Below are 6,759 nucleotides of genomic sequence, written 5' to 3' on the forward strand. Positions count from 1 at the left end.
TTATAAAGGCTCCCTGGAGTAGCAGAAGCTAACACCTCTGCACCTAAACCAGGCTCACTAGTTGTCAGGCTTGAGCTGAAAACCTGGTGTAGGGGGTGTGGTAACTGGGAGACCTCCCTTGAGATCAACAGCATCTCAGCTGTAGTTTGCCTTCACCTCCGAAGTGACACAATACATCCTTTCCAGGATGCCCACTGGGTATATCAACAGCTTTGTCATCACACGTAATCCTTGCAGACAGGATCATCATTGCACTCACCTTTCTCCAGGAGCACAGGTATGACCTTACACTGAGGACATCTACCTCCAAGAAAACTTATTTGACACATTCATCATGGACATACAAGTTCAAAATCTTTTAGTACTTTTTTTTTTTTTTTTTTTTTGTGGTACGTGGGCCTCTCCCGTTGCGGAGCACAGGCTCCAGACGCACAGGCTCAGCGGCCATGGCTCACGGGCCCAGCCACTCCACGGCATGTGGGATCCTCCCGGACCGGGGCACGAACCCGCATCCCCTGCATCGGCAGGCGGACTCTCAACCACTGCGCCACCAGGGAAGCCCTCTTTTAGTACTTTTGATGGCAACATATTCTTATTTATAAATTTTACTTCCAAACTGAAATCAGCAGCCACTCCCTTTTGTGCCCTCAGAGATTCCTGCACTAAAGAAACGTCAGTAACCCCATCTCATGCCTCGTCGAGTCTCTGGACAACTTATGATAGTCATTAGTTGCCCCTGAGCTTCTGATGAAAAAAATCTAGCCCTCCTCAACTCTATGAATAAATCATGAAAACAATAAAACAACAAATGACTAGTTACCCATTGGGCTCTCCCAGAAACAGAAGCTCTCTAGACCCTGAGCACGTGACTCTCCATACCAGTGGTTCATTATATTTTGGGTCATGGAAACAGCACAACACAAACTTGCACAGCTACGAAGGCCTCCTCAAGATAGGATGTTTATTTCAGGGCCCAGCAGTAAAGGCCAGGTAAGAATCACGGAATTGGAAATATACCAAAAGTAGCCAATACTCAATTCGAGAATCATTCGGGTTTATTGCACACAATTAGCACAAAGAGGGAAAATAGGAAAGGGATTAACATCCGCTACAAGACGTCTGTGAAGGAGCTGTCTCAGCACCAGCAGCTGTCTCCAGGTCTGCAACTGGTGTCGCGACAAGAGTGAGTGGAAGGTCACCTTCTGCTCTGACAGGGCTCTGGCAGTGACCATCTGGAACAGTTCTCAGCAGTGTGGAGTGGGGTCCTCTAGCGAAGAGGCTTCAAGTCGTTCAGTTCAGTGGTTTCTTTTCTTTCTTTCTCTCTTTCTTTCTTCTTTCATTCATTCTTTCTTTCTTTCTTCCTTTCTCTTTCTTTTTTTTTTTTTTTTGTGCAGTACGCGGGGCTCTCACTGCTGTGGTCTCTCCTGTTGCGGAGCACAGGCTCCGGACGCGCAGGCTCAGCGGCCATGGCTCACGGGCCCAGCTGCTCTGCGGCATGTGGGATCTTCCCGGACCGGGGCACGAACCCGGGTGCCCTGAATTGGCAGGCGGACTCTCAACCACTGTGCCACCAGGGAAGCCCTCTTTCTTTTTTAAAAATAAATTTATTTATTTATTGGCTGTGTTGGGTCTTCATTTCTGTGCGAGGGCTTTCTCTAGTTGCGGCGAGCAGGAGCCACTCTTCATCGCGGTGCGCGAGCCTCTCACTGTCGCGACCTCTCTCGTTGCGGAGCACAGGCTCCAGACGCGCAGGCTCAGTAGCTGTGGCTCACGGGCCCAGTTGCTCCGCGGCATGTGGGATCTTCCCAGACCAGGGCTCGAACCCGTGTCCCCTGCATTGGCAGGCCGATTCTCAACCACTGCGCCACCAGGGAAGCCCCTCTCTTTCTTTTTATATTTAAATTTTTTGGCTGCACCGTGAAGCATGTGGAATCTTAGTTCCCCGACCAGGGACTGAGCCTTCATCCCCTGCATTGGAAGCACAGAGTCTTAACCGCTGCACCGCCAGGGAAGTCCAGTGGTTTCTTTTTAAGGACTCTGTCAGTGGGTGTAACGGTTATGCCCCAGGAGGTCTCGTCTCTATCATTTGCTTTTTCTGTTTCAGTGAGGTACATTGTCAATCAAATTTTTTATCTGAAGTAACACTAGCAGTCCCACAGCAGATGTTTCAAAACAACTAACATGGAAGTTCACATTGGCCACTGTGAATTCTTTTTCAACTATGTAACATACAATATAATAGCTTAAATCCTATAAGTTTCACCCAAGTTGATTAGGAATCGTATTCTCAAGCCCCAGCCAGAGAATCACAATGCAGCCTCCTGGGGTTCTGGAGGAAGTCCATACCATCTGCAGGACAGATTTATACATCATTTTGAAACAGCTCCTGATGGGTCACTGTGCCAGAATAAGAACAGAACACTTGAGTATGGGGCATCAGATATCCATGCATCCAGAACGACCCACTATGAGGGTCATTGGTCTATTGGACCAACCAAGTCATGAAGTCTACGGACACTGCTGTATTCCATTATAAGGTAGAAATGTACAGCCAGGATTGAGCCAGATCAGGTCTAGAGAACACAACTAGGCTGAATGAATAGGTAGTTGAGACCCCACCAACATGGTAACAACTCACTTCCGTGACTGTCTGGGTGCCCTGCACAGCCAGAGGGAAGTGGAGAAAGCTTGAGCTGGGGTTCTGCTTGGCTCATTTTGCTTTATGGGTGCACATAAAGTTGACAGTGGCCGCATCACAGCCACATTCAGGGTGTCCCTGAAAGATAATGGAGTAGAAACGTTTTTCCAATGGGTTATGCTATGATCTGGCCATCCATTTTGTGTGGAAGAATCGTTATTCAAAGGTGACCATATGTATAGATTCCAGGATAGCAGCCAATGATCTGCCCTGGTAAGGAAGGAAAAGTTGAGAAGATTGTTGAAAGGAGGTCTGCAGTAGGGACATATGGATATATTTATGGAACTGTGCACACAGTAGGCAAATTTCGTATAAATTATTAAAATTCACCAAAGTATATCACTAACACTGTCAAACAGGGACTTCCCTGGTGGTTCAACGGTTGAGACTTCGCTTTCCAATGCAGGGGGTGTGGGTTCGATCCCTGGTTGGGGAAATAAAATCTCACATGCCTCGTGGCCAAAAAACCAAAAATATAAAACAGAAGCAATATTGTAACAAATTCAATAAGGACTTCAAAAAAATGATCCACATCAAAAAAATTTTTTTAAAAACCTAATGTCAAACAACAATCACATCCAATTTCTGGACCTTGGGACTAGGACATTGTACATTGTACTGACTGTTTCTTCTCCATGGATCCTTTTTTTTTTTTTTTTTGGCTGAGCTGCACGGCTTGTGGGATCTTAGTTCCCCAACCAAGGATTATTGAACCCACACTCTCGGCAGTGAGAGTGCAGAGTCCTAACCACTGGACTGCCAGGGAATTCCCTTCCTCCCCTCCTTTAACTGTGTGCTCAAATATCATCTCCTTATGAGAACAACCCTCTGTTTCCTACTGAAATCCTCCTGACTCCACATTCTTGTCATTCCTTGGTGCTGCTCTTCTTTTTTTGCATTTCTATCTGTCACCTTATAATTTACTATAATATGTAGCATTTTCTTTGTGACTTATTGGTTACTCTCCTCAATAAAGGCTTTTGAAGGACACTACAAGAGGACACATTTCTTTCTTCACTGATATATTACACACATCTAGACCTGTCTCTGAAGCTGGTGAGATGTTCAGTACATGTTTTTGAAGCAATGAAACAGCACAAGGTGGTAGCTTCCTTCCACACTTTCACTTCTTTCTACTTTCATTTGATTATTTCTTTCCCTCCAAGTTTAATTCTCCTTAAGCCTCTCATGAGTGAAAAAAAATACACTTTGTAAAAACAAGAACTTCTCAGTAGCCAAATTTCCATCATAGTCATGGGCTCAACTTAATTCTTTTACAATTTAGAACTCAAGGTTCTCTGCTTACCACCTGAAGGTTCTGCCCCAATTTCCAATGTGTATGCGGGAGGGGTGGATTTCCACACAATACCAACCAATTCTCTGACACTAGCTGGATGTCCCGCAATTTAACAATTCTGACGCTGTCTACCCTGAGATAGCATCAGATTCCAAGGTTAAGGGCTCAGTCCCACAAGACCGACCCTTGTAGGACCCCCCCAACCCGACTTCAGACACCAATCGAAAGTCCAGGTTGTGACTGTGGTGGTCCAAAGACAATGGTCAAAAACGAAGGACAACTCTACCTGAAAGAGTTTCAGCATCACATACCCTACAGGGCTCTTGTCACTCTCCCCACCATGTTGCGATGGTTATGAAATTCCTGAGCCCACCTGGGCGATGGGACCTGTTCCTCTCTCGTCCCAAATAAGGAAAGGCGTCTGTCCTGTCCCACTCCCACCCTACAGAAGGAAAGTATATGTGCCTCGACCAATCAGAAAATGAAATTTTCACCTTAGACCATTCCTTTTTTCTCTGGCTATAAAAACTGACTAATAGCACATGTTTGGGGTCGGCTCTCCCAGACTACTCTGAAGTCGGCCCACTGTTCTGGCAGCAACCATTTCCTCTAACAAATTCTATCCTCTTTACATTCTGCCTTGTGTCTGGAAATTCTTTTCCAACCCATGTTCGGACCACGACAGTAACCTGTGCTTCTCATGATCTCTGCTTCTTCTCTTCTGTGAGCCACTTTCAAGGTGTTAATGTAATCTTGAATTACCCACATTACATAACTCATTTATTCATCCCTTTTAAAATTAAATACGTGCAGGACTTCCCTGGTGGCACAGTGGTTAAGAATCCACCTGCCAATGAAGGGGACACGGGTTCGAGCCCTGGTCGGGGAAGATCCCACATGCTGCGGAGCAACTAAGCCTGTGCACCACAACTACTGAGCCTGCGCTCTAGAGCCCACGAGCCACAACTACTGAGCCCATGTGCCACAACTGCTGAAGACCGCACACCTTCATCCCATGCTCCACAACAAGGGAAGCCACCGCAAATGAGAAGCTCATGCACTGCAACGACACTTGCTGCAACTAGAGAAAAGCCTGCCCGCAGCAACAAAGACCCAACACAGCCAAATAAATAAATTAATTAATTAATTTTTAAAAATCCCAACTTCCTTGGTAGCGCAGTGGTTAAGAATCCGCCTGCCAATGCAGGGGACACGGGTTCGAGCCCTGATCTGGGAAGATCCCACATGCTGTGGAGCAACTAAGCTGGTGTGTCACAACTACTGAGCCTGCGCTCTAGAACCCGTGAGCCACAACTACTGAGGCTGTGTGTCACAACTACTGAAGCCTGTGCGCCTGGAGCCTGTGCTCCTCAACAAGAGAAGACACCACAATGAGAAGTCCACGCACCACAAAGAAAAGTAGCCCCCCCGCTCACCACAACTGGAGAAAGCCCATGCACAGCAACGAAGACCCAACACAGCCTAAAATAAATAAATAAATTTATTTTTAAAAAAATCCCATATTTCCCCAGAGCTATTTCTAACATTATCTTTGAACAAATGCCTCAATACTATTTCTAATTTCCTGATATTTGCATTTCAAACTGTTTTTCTGAGATAATCTCAATTCCCCTTGCAGAGCTGTACCTGCAATCACTGGAGAATGATAATCACTTACCAGCAACAACATGAGATCATGGGGTTCAGATGTTCCCTTAGCAGATGAAACCAAGGGCAGTTATCAGTTAGTTCCCTGAAACTCTAACTTGCTTTATAAATAATATCCTGTAACCTGCCTTCACTGACTAAACTTGCTTTAATTGTTTTTGCAAATTACATACCCTCCAAGCTTCACCTAGCTTAGACAATATATCACAAAACCTTATAGATAACATCTCTGAGGTATGGGTCGCTATGGTAACAGTTCCTTAAATTGTTGTTCAGGAACATGCAGTTAGTCTTGTCCAGTTCAAACTGGTCAAGACCACCAACCATTCAACTGGGCCTGTGTGAGTGTCCATACTTAGATCATGCTAATGCCACCATTTTCTGAATATGCTTCCCATGAAGAAGCATGTAGCTCAGATATGCCTGTGCAGAACACAGATTTCTTCACTTTTTTCTTGCTACATTCCCTAGGCCTGAGACCACCCTCCTCCTCTAGGCCATAAATATCCCAACACCCTGCTGTTAGGGAGGTGGATCTGAGACTAGTTCTCCTGACTCCTCTCTTTGATGCCACACGAATAAACCCTTTTTCTGCTGCAAACCTCAGCGTCTCAGCCTTTTACTCTCTGAATGTGGGGCAAACGAACCTGGTTCGGTAATACAGACACGCTGTGTCTCTGAAAGTTGCAGTCACTAACCCCAGCCAAAACAGCATTAGTTAGGTTGGTCTCCATCTGAGATACATGTCAGCTTACTGAAAGGAGTTCAGTATATCTCAGGATAAAAGTGTTCCTCAATGGGACTTCCCTGGTGGTGCAGTGGTTAAGACTCCACCCTCCCAATGCAGGGGACCTGGGTTCAATTCCTGGTCAGGGAACTAGATCCCACATGCATGCTGCAACTAAGAGTTCTCATGTCACAACTAAGGAGCCCACATGCTGAAACTAAAGAGCCGGTGAGCCGCAATTAAGAAGACTGCTTGCTGCAACTAAGACCCGGTGCAACCAAATAAATAAATAAATAAGTGTTCCTCAATGGGTAGGACATAATTGCTAACTATATAGGCAAGGCAGAGTTTTCTGTGGGAACCAGAGGC

Source organism: Kogia breviceps, chromosome 18 (genome assembly GCF_026419965.1).
Source record: "Kogia breviceps isolate mKogBre1 chromosome 18, mKogBre1 haplotype 1, whole genome shotgun sequence".
Classification (NCBI taxonomy): Eukaryota; Metazoa; Chordata; class Mammalia; order Artiodactyla; family Physeteridae; genus Kogia; species Kogia breviceps.